This window comes from Mercenaria mercenaria, chromosome 1 (assembly GCF_021730395.1).
Source record: "Mercenaria mercenaria strain notata chromosome 1, MADL_Memer_1, whole genome shotgun sequence".
NCBI classification, from domain to species: Eukaryota; Metazoa; Mollusca; class Bivalvia; order Venerida; family Veneridae; genus Mercenaria; species Mercenaria mercenaria.
Window position 1 is genome coordinate 13,774,637 of NC_069361.1, and position 26,188 is coordinate 13,800,824.

Below are 26,188 nucleotides of genomic sequence, written 5' to 3' on the forward strand. Positions count from 1 at the left end.
TGGAGCTTCAAAGAAGATAAAATAACGTCAGTTGATGTTGCAATCAGGATATGGATTTTTAACATTTTATACTTTTCCAAATAATCACCTTTGCAAGAAACGCATCTGTCATGTCTTGAAATCTACTGAGTAAAAATATCTATGTTACACTCACAGACAAAGTTTTACAAAAAGATGTTGAACAGCATAAGAAAATGTTTCTTAAAATGACCTTCCTGTCACTGTTTACCATGTAGTCAGTTTTAAAGACTGATGTTTTATCACCTTTCCCCATTGCATATTCTTGTAAAACTGCACCATCTCTAAGCACTGATGCCATCCATGTACTTGTGTCCAAAATATTGTTTTTCCTGTAAATGTCTACATTTACATTTCATACATTTTTGAAGGCAAGTATCCAAGTTGATAGCAGAAGTTAATGGCAACACAAACTGTTTGTGATTATGATGACACCATTTTCAGCAAAGCTTTGCAATTTGTTATGTTCAGTCATTTTACTAACAGAAACTAGTGCACTGTTAAACATTTGTAAAATGATGCATTAAACGTCAGGTAAATGCTGTGCATTGTTGCACCAAATTCAACATCAGAATCATAATATGAGCCGCGCTATGAGAAAACCAACATAGTACGTTTGCGACCAGCATGGATCCAGACCAGCCTGCGCAGTCTGGTCAGGATCCATGCTGTTCGCTTTTAAAGCCTATTGCAATTAGAGAAACTGTTAGCGAACAGCACGGATCCTGACCATGCGCAGATGTGCAGATCCATGCTGGTCGCAAACCCACTATGTTGATTTTCTCATGGCGCGGCTCAATTATACTATACCCTTTGTGGATTTGATTGACGTTACCAGGTTTGCAGTAAGAGAGTTGCTAAGGAAATAAAGATAATAGTTTTACACAAGTCTGACAATTTCAGATATTTTTTGAATGTGGTGTAAAATGTACAAGAGTTTATTTGCATGAAACATTTTCTGAAAATTTATTAATAAGAAATGTGACAGTCTAGTTCATTGTCAATCACCCCTCCTATAGTGTTGGTAAACCCCTTTTGATTTGGGATTTTTTTTCCCCCGGAAAGGCTATGGAAATAACCCCAGATACCTCCTTTTTGCAGAGGGTTTTTACTCAGGGCTTTAAATATTTGAAATTTTAAAAAGCTATGTGTAAAGGCTTTATTGCCATCCCACTTTTTAAGTTCCGTTTAACCCCAAATTGCAATTTAAATTATAGAATTCCTATTTTGTTACTTGTTTTAAAGCTTTTGTTACCAATTCCCTGTTAAAAGTTTTTTTTAAAATTTTTAAAGATACTAGGTAAAGCAAGTTACAATTTGTTACAGTTTATCCCATTAGAATAAAAGCAAGTTAAAATTTTTTAAAATTTTTTCCATTGTTTAAAAAACCCAAGTTAAAATTTCTTTTTACAGTTTTTACCATTAGTTACTGGGGTATACAAGTTAAAATTCTGTTAAAATTTTTACCTTTTGGGATAAAGGGCAAGTTACAATTTGTTCCCCGTTTATACCATTGGGTTTAAAATTTCAATTTTTTTACCAAATTTTTACCAAAGGTTTTTTCCCCCTTTAAAAAGATATAAGCAATTTACAATTCGGGTTTAAAAGTTTTCCCAAATTGGGTTTATAGGTAAAAGCAAGTTAAAATTTTCTGTTACAGTTTTTACCATTGGGAAAAACAAGTTATATTTAACTTTTTCTTTTTCCCGTTTTTTCCTTTAGTTATGGGTAAAAAAGAAAAAAGTTACATTTTTCCTTGTTAAAAAGTTTTTTTTCCCCCTTTTTAAAGATACTAGTATAACCCAAGTTACAATTTTTTCTTTTTTCCCTTGTTTAAAACCAAATTTTTAGATCCCCTTAGGTATATTAAGCAAGTTAAATTCCCCTGTTCACATTTAAATCCCAAAAAATTTAAAGATTTAACTTTGGTTTTTTAAAGAAAATTTGCACAGTCTTTTACAGTTTTTTCCCCATTTGATCCCCAGGTTTAACCCCAAATTGCAATTCTGTTACAGTTTTTTTGGCCTTTTGATAACGGTTTAAGCAGTTTGAAATTCCTTTAAGTTTTTCCCCATTTTGTTTGGGGTTTAAAGAAAATTGTTGTTCCCGGGGGGTAAACCCAAGGGCTTGATGGCATTTCCCGGGAAAGGCTTTTATTTGCTTAAATTTCACATAAAATTAAATTGCCCCAAAAAGTGAGAAAGTTTTTGTAGATCATTTACAGTGTAAAAACTTACGTTTTTGGCTAAAAGTTTTTTGGGCAGTGTTTCCCAGTTGTTTAAAGTTTTGTTTTGCTCCCATAAGTTAAAAATTCCCCCAGGATGGGGCCCCAAATATCTTGATTTTTTTTTTGGGGAAAGATTCCCTAAATTTTTTTTTCCCTTGTTTTACTAAAAGGCCTTAGTTTCATTTTTTTTTTTAAAATTCAGTGGTAAAAAAATTTAGTGCTGATGCTGTGTTGCTTTAAAAATTTCGTTGGGCTAAATATCTGTTTTTGAAACTGTTTTTGTGCCCCTGAGAAGCATCTTTCCTTTTCAATTGGGAATAAACACAGAAAATGGCTTAGAAATGAAGGAGATACCCGAATCCCAGTTTTGGTTTGGTAAGTTTTTAATTTCATGTAGTTTTTTTGGGGCCCCCTTGGGGGAGGGTTTAAAGGTAGCTTGCCTTCAAAATTGGGGGGTTCAAAACCCTGTGCTTTTTCATGTGAGGAAAGCCCCCCCGGCTGGTTAAGGAAGGTTTGGGGTTTATCAGGTCCCCAACCACCCTGGGATGAAAAAATTCCCCGGGGGGGCGACTGGGGTCTTCCTTTTGAAAAAAACCCGGGCCTAGCCCCGTTTGACCTCACTTGTGCCCTGTACATTAAACCAAACCCAAAAAAAAAAATTAGTATTTTAAAATTTCCCTTTAAATTTTCAGCTTTTTAAAATTGTTTTTAAAGGGAAAAATTTTGTGTAAATCCTCCCCATTTTGTTACATTAAATCAATTTTATGTTTTTTTGATGTTGATTTTTAAAGTGAAGTTGTATACCTGTTTTCCCTTCTTGTCTATTTGATGTAGGTTTGATTTTGCATTCTTAGTCTTTGGGGTTCGTCGGGTTTTTAAATGGGCATATGCCTCCCATAGGGGGCTAGCCCCCGGTTTTTTAAATTATTTTACTTTACGGTTTTATAATTTTTTTTTCAAAAGGGTTTTTTTCCCTTTCTGAAACATGGCAGAGGTGTGATAGCAGTAATGATTTTTGGGTACTTTTGTTTCCCATGGTGTATTATTTGCAAAAAACTTCTACAGGTAATGATTTTGTAAAAATTGTTGTGTTGGGTCCCCTTTGTTTTCTAGGGGGCCATTTAAGCTGGAAAATCTCCCTTCTATTTTTTACAATGTTTCCCTTTTGGCCCCTTTATGCCCCCAAACCCTTTTTTAGACAATTAAAGGGGGTAAAAGGTTTTATTTTACAACAGTTGGGGCCCCTTTTTTATTTTTTAAAACATTTTAAAACAAAAATTGTTTAATGTTCTTTTTAAAAGTTTTAAATGTTGTTCATAACTTTTTTGGTTAAAACTAAAATTTTAAAAGCCCAGCTTTGGGATGTTTATTTTTTCCCCCGACCTCTTGCGGGAAGGGAAGACTTAGTTGCCCCCAAAAGGGCCCCTGTTTGGTGTATGGGGCCCCCAGGGCCCCCAGGGCATACGTCAGGGTTTGGGGCCCACCCAGATTGTTTGTTCGGACATAACTTTGAAAATTGCATGGAGAAATCTTGTTTTTTTTGGCATGATTTTTAAACCCTCAGTGAGACGGAGTATCTTCCGGGAGGGTGGTTTGGGTTGTTGTCGGGGAAATTGTACAAAAATAATCCTTGAAAAACATGTGGGAACCCAAAAGAATAAAATCTCGAACAGTGTTTTTTGCTCAAAGAAAAAATCTTTGGTTTGTTTATTAAAATGGGCTGAGGTTTGTCCCCTTTGTTATATGACCCCTTTCACACGAACTTAAAACCCCCAATGATTTTTTTCAAGGGACAAACCCACTGTTTTTGGAATTTAAATTTCTTAAGCAATTTGGGGCCGAATTTTTTTTGTGAATTAACAAAATACTATTTGAAAAAGGGTTTTAATTTTGTGAATTTTTGGGGTTTGTTAAAAATTTTTAAAACCCCTTGAGGAAACCCCTTAAATTTCGTTTTAGTTTACAGGTTTTTAAATTTTAAAAATTTTTTGTTCCAGAGAACTGCTATATTTTGGGAAACATTTAAAGAAAATTTTGGTATGGGGGAAAAGCACCCACACTTGATGGAGTTTTGGGGAATTCAGGAAGGCATTCTGGCTCTTTCTTTTTGGGTAAATGGAAAATAGTTTTTCATTTTTTTCATTGCAACTGGTTCAGAAACACATTTCCCAATGATTTTCTCTCTCTATTTAAAAAAAAATAAAAAATTTTTCAGTTTTTTCTGTAAAGGAAATCATTTTAACTACTTTTTTATTCCCAAATTTTAACCCTTTTTTTGTTGTGGGTTACCCCTTTTAATAAAACGGGAAATTTCATGAAATCCTGATTGAAGCAAAGGGAATCAAAAAAAAAAAATTAAACCCGTGCCGGGGAAAAACCCAAAAATAGTGGGTTCCCCGCCCAGCATGGATCTAGACCACCCCTGCGCCCCCCGGGGCAGGGGTTTCGGGGATCGGGCTTTTTGCTTTTAAAGCCTATTGGAATTGGAGAAAACTGTTAGAATTAGCAGGGATCCTGACCGACTGCGGGTTTGGGGCAGGCGGGTTTCGGGGATCTTTGTTTTGGGCCGAAAAACCCCAACTATGTTGGTTTTCCATGGAAAGGCCCAAATATCTTAAAGTAATTAAAAACTGAACCCAAAACAAAAATTGAGTAGTTTGGGTCCCCCTTTTATCTGGGTGCTTTTTAAAAACATGTCTATGATAAGATTTTTATTGTCTAAGAAATCAACAGGCTTAGTAGTACAGATTAGCAAATACAAACAACAGTTCATTAAATCATTTATACATAAAATGTATATGTAAGGTTCTCTCTTGTTCAGCTTTTAGGTTAAGATGTGTTTGAATTCTTTCACAGATTAAAAATAAAAAATTTTAGTAATTTTTTTCGCAAGTTCCATGGAAGTCTTTACAAGAACATGTTTTTTTTGCTGTGCTGCTGCTGTTTTTTATTTGACTAGCACGGTTGGGAAATCAGAAGTTTTTCGTTTATTTTGGCTGGTTCGGGGCAAGTCGGGTGAAAAAGGGATGCCCAAAAGAACGCTTGTGTTTGTCATGTTTTTTTAAAGACTCTCTAAATTTTTAAATGTCAAAAACCCCCACCATTAAAATGTTCAAAGATGAAAAAACAATGCATCTACCCCCATAGTTTTATGGGTACGGAAAAAAAACCCCTCTTTCCCAAACGTCCTTTTCCATTTTTTCCCCCCCCCCCCCCCCCCCGGGCCCCCTTTTACTCCCCGCCGGGGTCCTCACCAACACCCCGGAACCCCCCATTTAAACTCCCCCTTGTGAACCCAAAATAAAAACCCGTGTTTTAAAGGAGTCAAACCAAATGGAGTATTTGGGGTTTAAATAAGGTCATTCACATACGGTCATGGACAAAAGCCCCCTTCGCCTTTTACCGGCCCTTTAAAATGGAAAATTTAACCCCCTGGGCCTTTCATAGTCACAAGTCTAACTGGTGACCTACAGATTTTGTGACTAAATAGGTTGACACTGAAAAGAATGTTTTATTTGTTATTTTCAACAAGGAAGGTGCCCGGAAATTTGTTTCAATGATAAATTTAAAACCCCTTTTGAAAAAAAGTTTAGGGCCACAGTGTCCCTATAGCTCAATTTTGAATAAAGTGGATTGCCCTTTTTGATCAAACAGAATTTTTGAAAAACTTTATTAATTTAATATATACAACAAAAATTTTAAAAAAAGGCTTTGGTGGTAATGAGGTATCACAAAAAAATCGGTTTTTTACCAAAAATTTTTTTAAAGGGAAAAATTTACTTGCAGACCTTTATAAAAGATTTTCATTGTACTTGATGAATTCAAATTTCTTGGGAAAGTGTCCCTTTTGTAATTTTTTTTAAAATTTGAAAAAATTTTAATTTCAAAGACCGATATTTTTTTCAAATTAAAAAGGTGTTTTAGCCCCCCTTTTAAATTTCCCTTCGGGAAGCAATAGGACCCCCCCAGCCCGTTGATTCTTTTTTGCTCACCTGTCACCAAAATGACAAGGTGAAACTTTTTGTGCCCCCGGGGGTCCCCCTTGCCCCCCGGGTCCTCCAGGTAACCGGTTTCCCCCCCGTCCCGTAAAACCTTTTTGTTTGGGACACTTAGGGGAAAGGGGGGCCCCCCAATTTTTTCCCAATTGGGGATCTTTAAAAAGAAAAAGGTTTTGGGGTTTTTTGAAAAAGTTTTAAAACTTGATGATATCTAGGTCAAGTTTTGAAACTGGGTCACGTGGCCTTTTCAAAAAAAACCCGGTCCCCCGTTTAAAGGTTTTTAAAAAATTAAAGGAAAAAACCTTGTTTTAAACTCCCTTTAAGGGTCATAAAAATTTTTCAAACTTTGAAATTTTCCCATTGGGAAAATTTTTGGGAAACAAAGGGGAAAATTTTACTTGATTTTTATAATTTTTTAAGGGGGCAAAAAAGGTTGGTTTTTAAAAAAGGGGTTCCCTGGGTTTTTGCCTTTTTCAAAAAAACTAGGTCAGTTAAAGGGGTCCTAAAATTTGGGAAAAAACCTTTTTGGGAACCCCCTTTCCCCAGGGGGGCCATAAGTTTTTGAATGGATCTCCCCCTAAAAATTGGCAGAAATGTTTCAAACCCCCCTTGATGTATCTTTTTGGTTTCCCCCCAATTTTGAAACCTTTGGGGCCAACCCCCTTTGCCTTAAAAAAACTTAGGTTTCCAGGGGAGGGCCCAAAAAAAATAAAAAAAAACCTTTGTTGGGCCCCCCCTTTTTTGGAGGCCCGATATACTTTTCTTTTTTGGGTTCTGGGGAAGGGAAAAAAAATTGGTTTTGGAATGGGTTTCTAAATTTCCCTGAACGATATCTAGGGGTCAAGTTTTTTAAACGGGGGCAACTGCGGTAAAAAACCCAGGTTAAATAGGTTAAAAAAAATTTTAAAATTTTTTGACCCCCCCCCTAGGGCCATATTTTTCAATTTGGATCTTTAATTTAAAATTGATCTTGGGAAAAATTAAAATTGAAAGATAAACTAGGTCGGTTTCGAAACTTGGTCCAAAATGTGGTCAAAAACTAGGCCCGTAGGTTTTAAAAAAAAAAAAAAAACCTTGTGAACTTCTAAGGCCATATTTTTCATGAGCTTTCATGAAAAAATTTGGAGAATGTTACCTTTTAGATATCCCAGGTAAAGTTCCAAAATCGGGTTCCCGTACTTCGAAACCCGGTCAATAGGTCCCGATAATGAAAAACCTTGTGACCTCTCTAGAGGGCCATATTTTTCAATGGATCTTCTTTAAAATTAGTCAGAATTTTTTTCTTTTTATAATATTTAGGTCAAAATTCAAAAATGGGTCAAAATTTAGCCAAAAAATAGGTCCTATGTCAAATAATAGAAAAAAAAGAAATTGTAATTTAAAAATGGGTTTTGGGGGAAAAAAGGTGAGGGGATTCCCCCGGGGCCATCTTTGGGCCTCTTTTTTGGGACTAAAAAAATGAAAGTGTATTACCCTGTTTTTTTTTTTTGTTTTAGTAAAGGTATAAAAGGAAAAATGTGATTTTAAATCATAAGAAAAATTTTTTGTGAACAAAAAATTAAAACCCCCCTTTTTTGCTTTTTGGGTTAAAAATTTTCCCCCTAGGGGATATTTTCTGTGTAAAATGAATATGACGGGAAATTTTTCTTTTTCCTTTTGTAAAACCTTGGGTTTTAGGGTGGCTTAAGCCTGTCCCCCTTTTTCAAGTATCTAACCCGGTTTTACCTGAGATTCTTAAACTTGGTTTTTTTTTTCACCCAAAAAAGTAGAAAAAACTGTTTACCATTTTGGAAAAAAAACTTGTGCTTTTTCAGTTTTTATAGATTTGCCCAAAAAATTTTTATAATTACTTTTTTAAACAATTTTTTGGGGAGAAAATTTTTTGGGAAATCTTATGTATATTTTTTTGTTCAATTTTTTTGCCCAAATTTACAATTACAAAGGGCTCCCTTTAACCCTAAAAAATCAGTAAATTTTGGAAAATTTAAAATTACATTTAATTAAAACTGTCATTTTTTCAGGGTGGCTATAAATATAAAATTTTGGAAAGGTTTGGGATCCGCATCAACATTGTTCTTAAAATCTTTTCCTCAGAAAATGCTGGTCAGAATTTCACCCCAAATTGGTCTGTAAACATCCTGGGGAAGGTCCCCTCTCAAGTTTATACCCAAAAGGGTGCACTTTAAAAAAGTGAGCTAAAAATATGAAAAAAAAAATCTCCATTAACCCACTGGGAAAAGACCCTTCTCAAAATTTTATTGTAGCATTATTTCAAAGGTATCCCTCTGAAATGTGTCAAATGGGGGAAAAATTTGGCCCCTTTTAGGGTCAGCTTGAGCTAAAGATAGAAAATCCTTTAAATGACTTCTTCACATGAACCTCATGATGGATCTTCATCAACTTGGTCTGTTGCATCATTGTAAGGTCCTCTTTCAGTTTTGTTCAAATAAGTGCAAATTGGGACCTTTTTTAAATTAAAAAAAACCTTTTTAAAAAAATTCTTCTCATGAACAGCCGATGGATCTTCATCAAAATTTTTGTGTTTATCCTTTGTTTTGTCTCCCCCTTTAAAAAATTTTTGGGTTTTTTCTGCTGCCTTCCCCGTAGGGGACTTTGTATTGCATGGTAATACCTTATTCACTTGTTCAAACTGAAGATGGTTTTTTCTCAACACTACCCACATCATATGACACAACGTTCATAACTCTATCTTCATGAAACTTGGTCAGAATGTTTATCTTGATGATTCCTATGCCAAATTTGAAACTTGGTCATGTGGTGTAAAAAACTAGGTCACCCGCTCAAATCAAAGGGAAAGCTTGTTAACACTCTATGGGCCATATTTATGATCCTATCTTCATGAAACTTGGTAAGAATGATTTTCTTGATGATTCAAAGGCCAAGTTAGAAATTTGGTCATGCGGGGTCAAAAACTAGGTCACCACTCAAATCAAAGAAAAAGCTTGTTCACACTGTAGAGGCCACATTTATGACACTATCTTCATGAAACTTGGTTAGAATGTTTATCTTGATGATTCAAAGACCAAGTTTGATAGGTAAGTGATATAGGGTCATCATGACCCTCTTGTTTTAAAAGTTATTGAAACTTTGCAACCAAAGATGATCAGAGAACTTTATTCCATGCAAAACTCTAGTTGCCATGGCAGCAGAAAAGACAAAGTTTAATAAATCTTCCATGAAAACACTTGCCAAATTAAAAATAAAATTGACAGGAACGTTCCTTGTGTGATATTCTACTATGACTGGTCAGCATGGTTACATCTACATCTACAGAATAATCTGCACAATCTATGCTGGTTATATGGCAGAGGCATTCCCTGACTGGTTTGTCACTTTTCCCTATATGTACATGGTGAGAAGTTTGAAAATCTTGTCAGAAACTGCTTGTCTGATTTTCAAATAATTTCCCACAAATTTTCTTTAGGTGACCTACTACCAAAATTATTCAAGTTTTTCTGATTAGACAAATTACATGGCCATTGGTTCAGTATATGTATATAATTGGGACTTTAAAAATTCTTGTGAGAAACGGACTGGTTTTGAAGTAATTTCTCAAAAATATTTTTCGAGTGACCCTTTACCAAGATTTTTCAACTTTTTCTGATTTTTAGCTCACCTGACCTGAAAGCTCGCAAGGTGAGCTATTGTGATCACTCTTTGTCTCGTCAACAATTTGACTGCTAACATTCTAGTCTAGAGGTCACAATTTTAGCCCAATCATAGTGAAACTTAATCAGGATGTAACCCTTAATAAAATCTCGATAGACTTTGTAATTCAGTTATCTGGGGTCAAAAACTAGGTTACTAGGTCAGTTAATAGGAAAACTTTGTTAACACTCTAGAGGCCACATTTTATATCTCACCTTTATCAAACTGTCAGAATGCTTGTCTCTATAAAATCTAGGATTAATTTGAATATGGGTTACCTGAGGTCAAAAAAGTAGGTAATTAGGTCAAATCATAGAAAAACCTAGTTAACACTCTAGGGGCCACATTTTTCTGTAGGAATTTATTTCTTAAAACTTTCTCACAATGTTTGTCTATATGAAAACTAGGTCAGGTTTTTAGCTCACCAGAGCACAAAGTGCTCAGGGTGAGCTATTGTGATCACTCACCGTCCGGCGTTCGTCCGTCCGTCCACACTTTCCTTTAAACAACATCTCCTAAACCAACAGGCCAATTTTGATGAAACTTCACAGGGATGTTCCTTGGATGGTCTTCTTTAAAAAAATTTCAAAGAATTGAATTCCATGCAGAACTCTGGTTGCCATGGCAACAGAAAGGAAAAACTTTAAAAATCTCAAAAACCAGAAGCCCTAGAGCTTAGATATTTGGTGTGAAGCATTGCCTAGTGGACCTCTACCATTTTTGTTTAACATGATCAACAATTAGGTAAAATTTGCCGTCTTATCGGTAAAATTATCCCCCTTGAAATCACCTGGCAGTGCGATATCGATTTTTATCTGGTTGATATTTTCCAATAGAAACAAAGAAGGAAAAAAAGTTTGAACAAATATTGTTTTAATTAGAATGAACACACAATATTTATTATCCTATTGAAGTGTTCGTCATTCTTTTCTCTTTACAAAGATATAAAAATTATTTATCTAAAATGAAGAATTAATGCTTCCCTTGGCGATTAAAAAACAACACTATCAGTCTCTGTTTACGGCATATAGTTACTGAATAAAATAAGTAAAAACCCGTGATACGTATCTTATTCTTTTCCCTGTAGCCACTTTATTCATATATTGAGAATATTTATTATCCTATTGAAGTATTCTACAGACAATAAACTTTTTATATATGTTTTTATTTTGAAATTATTTTAATGTCTTCTTGCTTCCCTAGACGTTTAAAAGTTGGTGATTTTTGTATTATTTCTTTATTTGCCGTGTCCGTGGTATTTCCGGACGCGTGCGGAAACGCACGAACCCGCCCAAAGTTTAGCTGCCGATGATACAGAAAATATTTTTGTTACAACATAGTTTTAAGTGATAATAATAGTGCGGGAATAATTTCAGTTATATTAAGGCGAACCATAGTTTTTGGGAATTACAAGCTTACCGCAAAATAAATGTTACAGAGAAAGATGCTGACGTATCATGTTAATAAATAAAAAAAAAATAAGACATGATGCACATTGCAACTATATATATTTCTTTCTAAACCACTGTCTCGTATTTTAAAGATTCGTTTAATTATACTTATATATACCCCTTAGTTTAAGTTTTAACCATAAATATGTTATAAAGAATTTATATAATGCAACATTTGAGTAAATTGTTTTCGGAGCCCCTGAAACAGCCATATTAAAGCGCTTTTCGATAGTTGTTTATTACCAATTAACAGCTTTTTGCAGGTTTATTGCTTATCAACACCTTTTTATTAGGGGATTAGGGACGATCAGGTCTTTTTATTACACAGATAATAATCTTCTCGGTGACTGCGTAAGAGCATTTTGAAAATTGTAACATGTTTAATGAACGAGACTTAAATACACAATAAATATATTGTTTCATTTTCAAGTACAAATGTACTTGGATACATAAGATAATGGGACAGTGATTGGGTATTTACTTGTATTTGATTAACAGTATTTTTTTCTGAATACAGGTTAATTGTTCGATATTAAAGTATAGATATATAGAACACGTGTTAAAAGTTCGCCTAAGAGTGAAAATATTATAGTATAGAAGTTTTGTGACAACATTGTGAAAAATTGTCGTTTATTAATTTATTAATTTATTCAAAGAAGTATAAAATACATTTTTAATTTTTTATAGCTCTTTGGTTTATTGTCTCTCCTGAAAATTATTATGTACTTTCTCTGCTCCATATTATATAATGCTTTCATTTGCTGTAGGCATTGTATTTATGCAATAAATCGAAATTGAATTGAACTGAATGTACGCACAGCTAATCTCAAGAAGGTATAGCACGCGCTAAAAGATATGAAAAATCTGTAATCCCCTGTTCATATAGTAAAAATATTCGTGATAGTTATTATGAATAACCTTTACACTACATTAGTGTCACTTTATCCTAAATCTTTTCTAAAAGACTTTTTCCTATGGTGTGCTTGTTTTATTCTTAGGTTTTCCGCTTTTTATTTTAAAAATCTGACATTTATTAAATCAGTCAGCCAGTCCCTTTTGAGAAACCTTGAGAAGTCATAATTCGCACATACTTTATTACACAATGACTGGCTCGGGGGCAAATAGGTCACACTTCCAATTAACAGGCTCTGGTGTCATAAAAAGATACCTTTTACATTGTCAAGTATGTTTGCTAAGTTGTTTTTCTGTTCATTTTTCATCAGTTTGTGACAATATGTTTTTCAAATGTTCATTACATAGCAAAATTAATTTTAACAAGTTAAATATGATTAATATAATAATAAAAAACGTATTTCACATCTATTTATAATAACTGAAAATGAAATTGTCAAGTTTGTAAGCACTTTTAAAAAAAATATTTTTTTTCCTGCTTTCTATTTTTTATGATAATAGTAGTTTCATGTACATGTATGTTATGCTCGCCTAATATACATGATTTTGTGTATTTATATTTGTTTTTATGTCTCAGTTTCTTTAATGTAAAATATAAAGAAGATAATATAGTGTTGATCATATTTTCATATACTATGCCAAAGAAGTATAAAACACTTTTTAATAGCTCTTTGACTATGCAAAATAAAAGAATAAATAACGTAGTGTCTTCTTTTTTCCGTTCCGTATTTTACATTATTGAAAAACAGAATTAAACTAAGTTGATGACTATATTTGCTGTTGTTTTTTTACTTAAAATTGGTGAAAAATAAATCACCCTTCCCACTACGTTTTTACAGGAGATCTCTAATCTTTTTTTTATGATCGGCACCTCCCGTGATACGATAAGCGGAGATAGCCGAACCATAACGATCTAAAAAATATCCGAAAGTGATCGATATTTAGCTAGACGGTCGAAGAGAGACAACAAGGTATAGCGTTGATCTCAATAAACAAGGAAAGATAATAGAATCGATTTTTGCCCAATTCTTCAGTATGATCATGACCCTGGGGTCAAAATTGACCCAGCCCTAGGGGTCACTTGATTTTACATAGGAAAATCTTAAAAAATCTTCTTCTCAAAAACCAGAAGCCCTAGAGCTTAGATATTTGACATGTAGCATTGCCTAGAGGACCTCTACTAAAGTTGTTCAAATCATGACCCCGGGATCAAAATTGACCCCGCCCCAGGGGTCACTTGATTTTACATAGGAAAATCTTCAAAAATTTTCTAAAAATAAACAGAAGGCCTAGAGCTTAAATATTTCACATGTAGCATTGCCTAGTGGACCTCTACAAAATTTGTTCAAATCATGACTCCCAGGGTCAAAATTGATCCCGCCCCAGAGGTCACTTGATTTTACAAAGGAAAATCTTCAAAAAAATTCTAAAAATAAACCAGAAGGCCTAGATCTTAGATATTTAACGTGTAGCATTGCCTAATAGACTTCTACAAAATTTGTTCAAATCATGACCTCTGGGATCAAACTGACCCCGCCCAATGGGGTTACTTGATTGTACATAGAAAAATCTTCAAATTTTTCTAAAAATAAATCAGAAGGCCTACAGCTTAGATATTTGAGATGTAGCATTGCCTAATGGACCTCTACAAAATTTGTTCAAATCATGACCCCCGGGGTCAAAATTGACCCCGGCCCAGGGGTCACTTGATTTTACATAGGAAAATCTTCAAAAATTTTCTTAAAATAAACCAGAAGGCCTACAGCTTAGATATTTCAATGAACATTGCCTATGGACCTCTCAAAATTTTGTTCAAAGCATGACCCCCGGGTCAAAATTGACCCCGCCCAGGGGTCACTTGATTTTACATAGGAAAATCTTAAAAAATTTCTAAAATAAACCAAAGGCCTAGACTTAGATATTTCACGTGAACATTGCCTAGTGGAACTCTTCAAAATCTGTTCAAAGCATGACCCCCGGGATCAAAATTGACCCCGTCCCAGGGGTCACTTGATTTTACATAGGAAAATCTTTAAAAAAATTTCTAAAAATAAACCAAAAGGCCTAGATCTTAGATATTTGACGTGTACCATTGCCTAGTAGACTTCTACAAAAAAATTTCAAACCATGACCCCCGGGGTCAAATTGACCCCGCCCCATGGGGTCACTTGATTTTACATAGGAAAATCTTCAAAAAATTTCTAAAAATAAACCAGAAGGCCTAGATCTTAGATATTTGACATGTAGCATTGCCTAGTAGACTTCTACAAAAAAAATCAAATCTGGACCCCCCCTCCCTCCCAGGGTCAATTTTACCCAGCCCCATGGGTTACTTGATTGTATATAGGAAAATCTTCATAAATTTGCTAAAAATAAACCAGAAGGCCTAGATCTTAGATATTTGATATGTTACATTGCCTAGTAGACTTCTACAAACTTTGTTCCATTCATGACCCCCGGGGTAAACTTGGCCCCGCCCCAGGGGTTACATGATTGTACATCAGAAAATCTACCAAAGAAAATTCTAAAAATCATCAGTTTGACATTTGAAACATGTAGCTCATATTACTCTGGTGATCAATCCAGGGTCATCATGACCCTCTTGTTAATTGGATACCAGAGAACTAGGATATAATTTCAGTCAAAAATTAGAAAAGATTTTTTAACACTAGATACCATATTTTTTGTTTGACCTCTTTAATAAACTTTGTCAGAATGTTTATCTCTTTGAAATCTAGGTAAAGTCTTAAATTGGGTTACACGAGGTCAGAATCAAGGTCATATGGAAAGACCATTTAACTAGAGGCCACATTTTCTACTTGATCATATGATGATACAATGGTTCCATAACCCAGTTTTACCTTTTAACAAACATATTTTTCAACTTAAAATTTTTTTTGGTGTAATCTGTTTATTGATTTAACCACCATAAGAGAGGGAAGTTATTGCCCCTTCTGTATGTGTATGTTTTCATTATTTGAACAGTTTCAGTAACAAGGCTTTTGAATAGTAGAGCATTACTGTCCTCTGTTTTTCAAGAGCTTTACCAATTTCCATCATACAAACTGTGACATGTAGTTATTCTTTTTGTCTTAAATAGCTACTATGATTCCAGTGAACTAGATTGCTGAAGTCATGAAATATAATTTACCTGATTAGAAGTTACACTGGATCTGTATGTGAACCCTGATGCATATTAGTCAGTATAAATTGGCTTAATTTTGTTGCCCAATATATGGCTCAATTTTGTGGCACAATATACACAGTTGAATTTGCGGTCAGGTCACCTAGATGTTATATAGCAACAGTAAGAATAACTCTGTTCAAACTTACTATTAATGGCAAATCTTTATTGGCACAATTTGTATGCTATGAGATGTTTGTTCCCTTTAACCTTTAGCTTGCTGGCGGCAAGTGGTTTTGCCTTTGTGACCAGTGCAGGCTAAGATCAGCCAGCATATTTGTTCAGTCAGTAAATTTTCAGTGAACACCCCTTGGAATAAGAAGTGGTACTGCCCAAATTGAATGATGGACCAGTCCATTTTAGAAATTTAGCAGGGTAAAGGTTAAAATAATTATTTAAGCTTGAATATAAAGAAACCTTTTTTAATTGCTGCAACCTGGGAAAGGCCAGTACTTTCAAATATCATTTGAAGATAGGAGATCACTACAGTGGAGGTTAGATCTTTCAAATAGTAGGTGCACTACATAATGAAATAAATATTCAAGGTGCAACTCTAGCTTAACTTGAGTCTTTGTTGAAACTGGTAAGCATGTCCATGTTTCTGTGTGCATAAGAATAACAATAATAACACTTTTCAACAGGATAACGTATTAAGCTATAGCCAGTGTAATATATGATCCCTATCGTAATGATTTCAAAATTCTATCCTTACATGTAAATGAAACTCATCCCACATTTTATGTAAAAGAGAGTATATTGTTTTGCTTATATTGGTTGGTTGGTTGGTAGACCATTTGGTTCTGATAAATAACTGAATAACATTTAGGTCTTCAGCTGCTTTAGAGACTCAAACACAAAATTGGATTGATAACTGAAGAACAGACAAGCTTCATAGGATGATTGTATGTGGTCAGTGGATGATTTCTATAGTGTTTGGATCAGTATGTCAAGGTCAGGGTTACCTAGAGACTCAAACACAAAATTGAATTGATAACTGAAGAACAGACAAGCTTCATGGGATGATTGTCTGTGGTCAGTGGATGACCTCTATAGTGTTGGGATCAGTAGGTCAAGGTCAGGGTTTCCTAGAGACTCAAACACAACATTAGATTGATAACTGAAGAACTGACAAGTTTCATGGGATGATTGTCTGTGGTCAGTAGCTGACCTCTATAGTGTTGGGATCAGTAGGTCAAGGTCAGGGTTACCCAGAGACTCAAATACAAAATTGGATTGATAACTGAAGAACTGACAAGCTTCATGGGATGATTGTCTGTGGTCAGTGGCTGACCTCTATACTGTTAGGATCAGTAGGTCAATGTCAGGGTTACCAAGAGACTCAAATGCAAAATTGTATTGATAACAGAACAACTGACAAGCTTCATGGGATGATTGTCTGTGGTCAGTGGATGACCTCTATAGTGTTGGGATCAGTAGGTCAAGGTCAGGGTTACCCAGAGACTCAAATGCAAAATTGGATTGATAACTGAAGAACTGACAAGCTTCATGGGATGATTGTCTGTGGTCAGTGGTCAGTGGCTGACCTCTATACTGTTAGGATCAGTAGGTCAATGTCAGGGTTACCCAGAGACTCAAATGCAAAATTGGATTGATAACTGAAGAACTGACAAGCTTCATGGGATGATTGTCTGTGGTCAGTGGCTGACCTCTATAGTGTTGGGATCAGTAGGTCAAGGTCAGGGTTTCCTAGAGACTCAAACACAAAATTGGATTGATAACTGAAGAACTGACAAGCTTCATGGGATGATTGTCTGTGGTCAGTGGCTGACCTCTATAGTGTTGGGATCAGTAGGTCAAGGTCAGGGTTTCCTAGAGACTCAAACACAAAATTGGATTGATAACTGAAGAACTGACAAGCTTCATGGGATGATTGTCTGTGGTCAGTGGCTGACCTCTATAGTGTTGGGATCAGTATGTCAAGGTCAGGGTTTCCTAGAGACTCAAACACAACATTAGATTGATAACTGAAGAACTGACAAGCTTCATAGGATGATTGTCTGTGGTCAGTGGCTGACCTCTATAGTGTTGAGATCAGTAGGTCAAGGTCAGGGTTACCTAGAGACTCAAATTCAAAATTCGATTGATAACTGGAGAACTGACAAGCTTCATTGGATGATTGTCTGTGGTCAGTGGATGACCTCTATAGTGTTGGGATCAGTCGGTCAAGGTCAGGGTTACCCAGAGACTCAAATGCAAAATTCGATTGATAACTGGAGAACTGACAAGCTTCATGGGATGATTGTCTGTGGTCAGTGGATGACTTCTATAGTGTTGGGATCAGTAGGTCAAGGTCAGGGTTACCCAGAGACTCAAATGCAAAATTGGATTGATAACTGAAGAACTGACAAGCTTCATGGGATGATTGTCTGTGGTCCAGTGGCTGACCTCTATATGTTGGATCAGTAGGTCAATGTCAGGGTTCCCAGAGACTCAAATGCAAAATTGGATTGATAACTGAAGAACTGACAAGCTTCATGGGATGATTGTCTGTGGTCAGTGGTGGCTCTATAGTGTTGGGATCAGTAGGTCAAGGTCAGGTTTCCTAGAGACTCAAACACAAAATTGATTGATAACTGAAGACTGACAAGCTTCATGGATGATTGTCTGGGTCATGGTGACCTCTATAGGTTGGGATCAGTAGGTCAAGGTCAGGGTTCCTAGAGACTCAAATCAAAATTGGATTGATAACTGAAGAACTGACAAGCTTCATGGGATGATTGTCTGTGGTCAGTGGATGACTCTATAGTGTTGGGATCAGTAGTCAAGGTCAGGGTTCCTGAGACTCAAATCAAAATTGATTGATAACTGAAGAACTGACAACTTATAGGATGATTGTTGTGGTCAGTGGCTGACCTCTATAGTGTTGGATCAGAGGTCAAGGTCAGGGTTACCAGAGACTCAAATCAAAATTGGATTGATAACTGAAGAACTGACAAGCTTCATGGATGATTGTCTGTGGTCAGTGGATGACTCTATAGTGTTGGATCAGTAGGTCAAGGTCAGGGTTTCCAGAGACTCAAACACAAAATTGGATTGATAACTGAAGAACTGACAAGCTTCATGGGATGATTGTCTGTGGTCAGTGGCTGACCTCTATAGTGTTGGGATCAGTAGTCAAGGTCAGGGTTTCCTAGAGACTCAAACACAACATTAGATTGATAACTGAAGAACTGACAAGCTTCATAGATGATTGTCTGTGGTCAGTGGCTGACCTCTATAGTGTTGAGATCAGTAGGTCAAGGTCAGGGTTCCTAGAGACTCAAATTCAAAATTCGATTGATAACTGAAGAACTGACAAGCTTCATGGATGATTGTCTGTGGTCAGTGGATGACTTCTGTAGTGTTGGGATCAGTCGGTCAAGGTCAGGGTTACCCAGAGACTCAAATGCAAAATTGGATTGATAACTGAAGAACTGACAAGCTTCATGGGATGATTGTCTGTGGTCAGTGGCTGACCTCTATAGTGTTGGGATCAGTAGGTCAAGGTCAGGGTTACCAGAGACTCAAATCAAAATTGGATTGATAACTGGAAGAACTGACAAGCTTCATAGATGATTGTCTGTGGTCAGTGGCTGACCTCTATAGTGTTGGGATCAGTAGGTCAAGGTCAGGGTTCCTAGAGACTCAAATCAAAATTGGATTGATAACTGAAGAACTGACAACTTCATGGATGATTGTCTGTGGTCAGTGGCTGTCTCTATAGTGTTGGGATCAGTAGGTCAAGGTCAGGGTTACCCTAGAGACTCAAATCAACATTGATTGATAACTGAAGACTGACAAGCTTCATGGATGATTGTCTGAGGTCATGGCTGACCTCTATAGCGTTGGATCAGTAGGTCAAGGTCAGGGTTACCTAGAGACTCAAATTCAAAATTGGATTGATAACTGGAGAACTGACAAGCTTCATGGGATGTTTGTCTGTGGTCAGTGGATGACTTCTATAGTGTTGGGATCAGTAGGTCAAGGTCAGGGTTACCCTGAGACTCAAATGCAAAATTGGATTGATAACTGAAGAACTGACACACTTAATAGGATGATTGTATGTGGTCAGTGGCTGACCTCTATAGTGTTGGGATCAGTAGGTCAAGGTCAGGGTTACCCAGAGACTCAAATGCAAAATTGGATTGATAACTGAAGAACTGACAAGCTTCATGGGATGATTGTCTGTGGTCAGTGGCTGACCTCTATAGTGTTGAGATCAGTAGGTCAAGGTCAGGGTTTCCTAGAGACTCAAACACAAAATTGGATTGATAACTGAAAAACTGACAAGCTTCATGGGATGATTGTCTGTGGTCAGTGGCTGACCTCTATAGTGTTGGGATCAGTATGTCAAGGTCAGGGTTACCCAGAGACTCAAATGCAAAATTGGATTGATAACTGAAGAACTGACAAGCTTCATGGGATGATTGTCTGTGGTCAGTGGCTGACCTCTATAGTGTTGGGATCAGTAGGTCAAGGTCAGGGTTACCTAGAGACTCAAACACAAAATTGGATTGATAACTGAAGAACTGACAAGCTTCATGGGATGATTGTCTGTGGTCAGTGGCTGGTCTCTATAGTGTTGGGATCAGTATGTCAAGGTCAGGGTTTCCTAGAGACTCAAACACAACATTAGATTGATAACTGAAGTACTGACAAGCTTCATAGGATGATTGTCTGAGGTCAATGGCTGACCTCTATAGCGTTGGGATCAGTAGGTCAAGGTCAGGGTTACCTAGAGACTCAAATTCAAAATTGGATTGATAACTGGAGAACTGACAAGCTTCATGGGATGTTTGTCTGTGGTCAGTGGATGACTTCTATAGTGTTGGGATCAGTAGGTCAAGGTCAGGGTTACCCTGAGACTCAAATGCAAAATTGGATTGATAACTGAAGAACTGACAAGCTTCATGGATGATTGTCTGTGGTCAGTGGACTGACTCTATAGTGTTGGGATCAGTAGTCAAGGTCAGGGTTCCTAGAGACTCAAACACAAAATTGGATTGATAACTGAAGAACTGACAAGCTTCAATGGGATGATTGTCTGTGGTCAGTGGATGACTTTATAGTGTTGGGATCAGTAGGTCAAGGTCAGGGTTTCCTAGAGACTCAAAATCAAATTGGATTGATAACTGAAGAACTGACAACTTACATAGGATGATTGTCTGTGGTCAGTGGATGACTTCTATAGTGTTGGGATCAGTAGGTCAAGGTCAGGGTTACCTAGAGACTCAAATTCAAAATTGGATTGATAACTGGAGAACTGACAAGCTTCATAGGATGTTTGTCTGTGGTCAGTGGATGACTTCTATAGTGTTGGGATCAGTAGGTCAAGGTCAGGGTTTCCTAGAGACTCAAATTCAAAATTGGATTGATAACTGAAGAATTGACAAACTTAATAGTATGATTGTATGTGGTCAGTGGATGATTTCTATAGTGTTGGGATCAGTAGGTCAAGGTCAGGGTTACCCAGAGACCCAAATTCAAAGTTGGATTGATAACTGAAGAACTTACAAACTTAATAGGATGATTGTCTGTGGTCAGTGGATGACTTCTATAGTGTTGGGATCAGTATGTCAACGTCAGGGTTACCCAGAGACTCAAATGCAAAATTGGATTGATAACTGAAGAACTGACAAGCTTCATAGGATGATTGTATGTGGTCAGTGGATGATTTCTATAGTGTTGGGATCAGTAGGTCAAGGTCAGGGTTACCCAGAGACTCAAATGCAACATTGGATTGATAACTGAAGAATTGACAAACTTAATAGGATGATTGTATGTGGTCAGTTGATGATTTCTATAGTGTTGGGATCAGTAGGTCAAGGTCAGGGTTACCCAGAGACTCAAATGCAACATTGGATTGATAACTGAAAAATTGACAAACTTAATAGGATGATTGTATGTGGTCAGTGTATGATTTCTATAGGGTTGGGATCAGTATGTCAAGGTCAGGGTTACCCAGAGACTCAAATGTAACATTGGATTGATAACTGAAGAATCGACAAGCTTCATAGGATGATTGTCTGTGGTCACTAGATGGCCCCAATGGATTTTTTGTCTGACGTTTGTGTCAAAGGTCAAGGCCAAAATGTTGCAATGATTTACAACTAAATACTAGTGAACGCTTTGGCCCTTAAATTCAGTAGGATTATTACCAGTGGTCAGTAGATAACAGCTAGTTTTTGTGGTCAAAGGTCAAGGTCACAGTGACATCGGTGCTTAAAACGGTTTTAGATAAATAACTGGAGAACGCTTAGGTCTACTGCTTTTAACCTTCATAGCATTATTACCTGTAGTCAGAACATGACCCTACTATTTTGAAGTTCATTATATTTAGTCGTACCTAGTTACTTTCACCACACCATCATTTGGGGCATCTTTTAAATGCAGATGATCCTAATCAAATATTTGACATTATTACTTCCAGATATTTGCCGTGACTGTAGCCTAGAAATGGCATATAAATATAGGAACATGTAGTATTACAAGAATATGAATCCTTAATTGGTATAAAGATGATTTATGTTACAGCTGTTACACAAATAATGATTGTATAGTTGTCCTGAAGTTGGCGCAGTAGTGTGACATCAATAATTAATGTCAGTAATGTCAGAATATTTTCTTCTTCAGACATTAACTGATCTGCCAACGAAGCATGCAATAGAATCACAATTACCCACGAAATGCACAAAACTATGTTAGCAGATTTACATGGAATTTTATGTATTGATATCTAGGTATTTAAAAAAAAATAGAGCTTTACATTTTATGTTTTAACTGGGTGCAAGAAGTACATCGTGATTATGTAGAAATTATTAAAGTTTCAGAAGTTACTGCACATGATCGCGCTAGTTTGATGTGAAATGCTTTTTTAACCATGCTCTGAGATCGAGATCTATATGCAATATGCCCCTTCTTAGTTTTACAGTAGAATGTGTTCGTCTTCGATTGTGTATTTTTGAAACAGCTGTCGGGGAATTCTCTAGAAGAAATGCGACAAAAATGCGGGTTTTTTATTGTGTGCGTATAAAACAATGCTGTTGTTGGAATAATTTTCAGTTCTTCAAGATAATTATATTATTTCACAGCTATCAAAGCATCTATGATCTGAGAAAATCGACAATTAAGTCATCCCTACAAATGTTGCTAAATTCATCAATGCAGTTAACGGTATCACACTGGTTTTTCTAAATAAACTAATTCATTGCGCAAAACTCATTTGGATGCGCTATTGAGTGCAACGGCAAAATCGATTTGTTCCGAATGCGGCGTTGTCAAATGGCCATATATCATGACAATCTCTGACCTAGGGTTCTAACACGCAATGCATAACAGTTCAAACTGGACAAAAATCAATAGGAAGATTACAAAATGCATGAATCACCGCTTAGAGAAGAGGTTACAGAAGTAATTCCCATGTTTGATGGAACAACACACAATGCACGTCCAAAATAGGCTTCGTGCAGCGGAAGGTGTTAATTGTACGTTAGAGAATTCTCAAATAAAGACGCTTTAATTGTCTTTTTAGTATTTCGTCTGATGGCCATAAATAGTCATTTCTGCTTCTTTGCAAAACGTTTACACAGGACGTAATGGGAAATTAGACGTGTTGGTTTATTTCTGCATAATTTTTTTGACATTCAAACAATGTTTTTACACTTTCCCCGATTTTATAATTACTATTTGTCCATTCGGAAAAGTGAACGATTTGCCTATTTATGGCATGATCCTTATTTCTCCTAACAAATCTCAATGACAACAGCGGACCCTATGTTGTTTCACACAATCGTGAATTTGCTAAAACTTTACTCATAGTATGATACATGGTCTACAAAGAACTCTGGAAATTATACTTTATATCCCTTTTTAATGTTTCCTATGTGAGCTGTCCCTAAGTGTTTAAAGTCTGTATTTATCGAGTTCTACATCAGTAAGATAAAAATGTTCACATGTTTTTTCACGACCATATTGTCAGTGTAGAATTATTTTTTTTCGATTTTAATTGTACACTCTTATTTTTGATAATTCGAAGCTGTTAAATTACATTAATCACTTTAAAAAATGATGCACCTTCTATGTTTTGTCTCATTTATTTATGTCAAGGCAGTAGAAGTAGCATTCTTTTCGATCTTTCAAAAGTACAATTATTCTATCGTGTTGTCCAGGAATTACTACCGGAACAAGTCTTTCATATTTTCCATCCGAGCTTTTCAGGTTCACAGTGTATAGACTCTCTGTACGCCCGACCGGAAGTCGCCAAAAACTAGGCGTTCAGAAATCAAAACACAAATTTTTGCTGTCGCGGATGGCTTGGATTTTCGTTGTTTATTTCGTTAATATCGCATAAAGTAAGTGTATTTTTTTTATCTACATATTGTTTAAGAGCTACTGTTTACGTAGATACCAAACACGCCTATTAAAACTCTTAATATACTTCATTTCAAGTCAAATCACGTGTGGGTATTTGTTCGATTTTGTAATAAAACTATCAATTCTTTGAAATACATGTATATTGAGCTTTTGCAAAGAATTGAAACCTTTGCTACTTCGTAGATAAATATCTTACGCATCAATAAATACTAGCATGGCTCTATGGTAACGAATGCGTTTTCAGGAAAATGTGTTTTTCTGAGACATATATGCCGATTACACTGTCCCACTAGTCGATACATTACTGGCCCACTAATCGCTATTTCTAAAATCCGGACTGAACGCTTAGTCGAAAAACTGAACGCATATTCAAAACTTCTTTTCATTCATATATTTCCATAATTTGACTTTGTTTTATGACAACTGACAGTTAAAAAATAATAGTTATAATTTCTTTCGTTTTCGTAACAGTCACTAACCAGTTTATATGTTATTACTGCAGTTTCGAATCCACTTTTCGTAAAGGTTAGTGTTTATTAGTAAGTAATTATCAAATTAATTAGTCTAGCACGGTTCAGTCGCAGTAAATGCGTACTAATAAACTCTAACCTGCATTGTGTTTGAAATTATTTTTTTGTAATAATGACTAGATTCTTTACACTAACGCATCATTCATATAATCGCTAAGTGGCCCAACTCAGTGCTTGATCCATTTCCGGCATCTCAGAGACTTGTTCGGACTTTATGACGTGGACTTTATCATAATTCACAGAAGAAACAGCTGCCGTCGGCGCGGCTATTTGTAATTTCTGTTTATTTTAATATCCGGCTCCAAATAACCGCTGATATCAGTCAAAATCAAGCAGATCGAAGCTAGTATCCAATTCTTTTTCGTTTGCATTAAAAATTATTTCAGTAATCGCTACAGAACAAGCGGAAAATGACCTGGCTCCTATATAGAGCGGATATAATTTGACCAACATGTTATGGGACTTGCTGCTATCAACTAGTTTTATAACCCCAAAGGCACTTGTGAAATTTCAATTCAATAACTGTATTAGTTTTGGAGATAGTAACTTGCATGTAAAATTTTAACCAGAATTTTCTAAGTCCTAAAGGGGCCATAATTTGCCCAAAATACACGCCAGAGTTATGGGACTTGACCCAATGAGGTTGGTAATTGATCTAGAAAAAGAAAAAAATAAGTTTCAAAGCTATATGCCTTGAAATGATAGCTGTATGTACTTGCATGCAAAAACTTAACCAAGGTGTGACGCCGACGCCAGGGTGAGTAGAATAGCTAACTATTCTTCGAATAGTCGAGCTGAAAAGGCTTTGTTTGCACAATGTTTATGTGAAGTTACAGTAAGGTATAAGCAAAAGTTAAAAAAAGATGTGACAAAAAAAAAAAAAGGCTGCCAAAAAAAAAAACTTAACTTTAACCAAAGCCGGGGCTAGTAGAAAAGCACCGCTATTCCCCGAATAATCGAGCTAAAATACAAAGAAAAAAGCAAAAACAGTGTCCTGTCAAGCTGAGCGGAATAAATACATATTTTTCTCGTATGTTAACGGAAACTCGTATACAGATTCTATTTCCTGTCCAAGACAAGGACATCGTTGTTGAAACAGACTAGTAAATACTGTTTCACTGTCACAAGTAAAATACAATACAAAACTTATATTTATAAATTCAGTAAGTACAGTGTATAGAGCATACAAGCCCAAACACTTCGTCATTTCGTTATTGAATAGGCGTACAGTGTTTTGGCGAATAGTGGGACAGTTTTTCTATAAAGATTTGCGACTAGGCGTTCAGTGTATAATTCATATGCATGTTGAATTTAACAATATTTAAACTATTCAGGATTGTAAATTCATATTTGTAGGTATAAACTCGTTTGCATGAATTTATAATTTAACATTCAGAAGCGGTCCTGACACGTATTTCACTCGCAGTTCCTAAATAATGGGCATTTTAGCCTGAATACATCGTCTTTTGCTTCGACCTTCTAGGTTTTGAATGAAAATACGTTTTATTTTCATGTGTTAATGTCTGTTAAACGGCAGTTTGTTGTAGAGACATTTATCATACATTGAAAAATATATACAACAAGAATATTTATTTCAAATAGCCACAGAAAAACATAAAAATTCTCACTACCGACAGCTTCCAAAAATTTGAAAAACGAAAGTGAACGCCTAGTTATTGGTGACTTCCGTTTGGGCGTACAGAGAGTCTATACACTGTGAGGTCTGTTTTTTGGGTTAAGCGTTTCAACAGTATTTCATGGCGGGCAGTTTACCTAACCAGTGTTCCTGGATTCTGTACCAATACAAACCTGTTCTCCACAAGTAA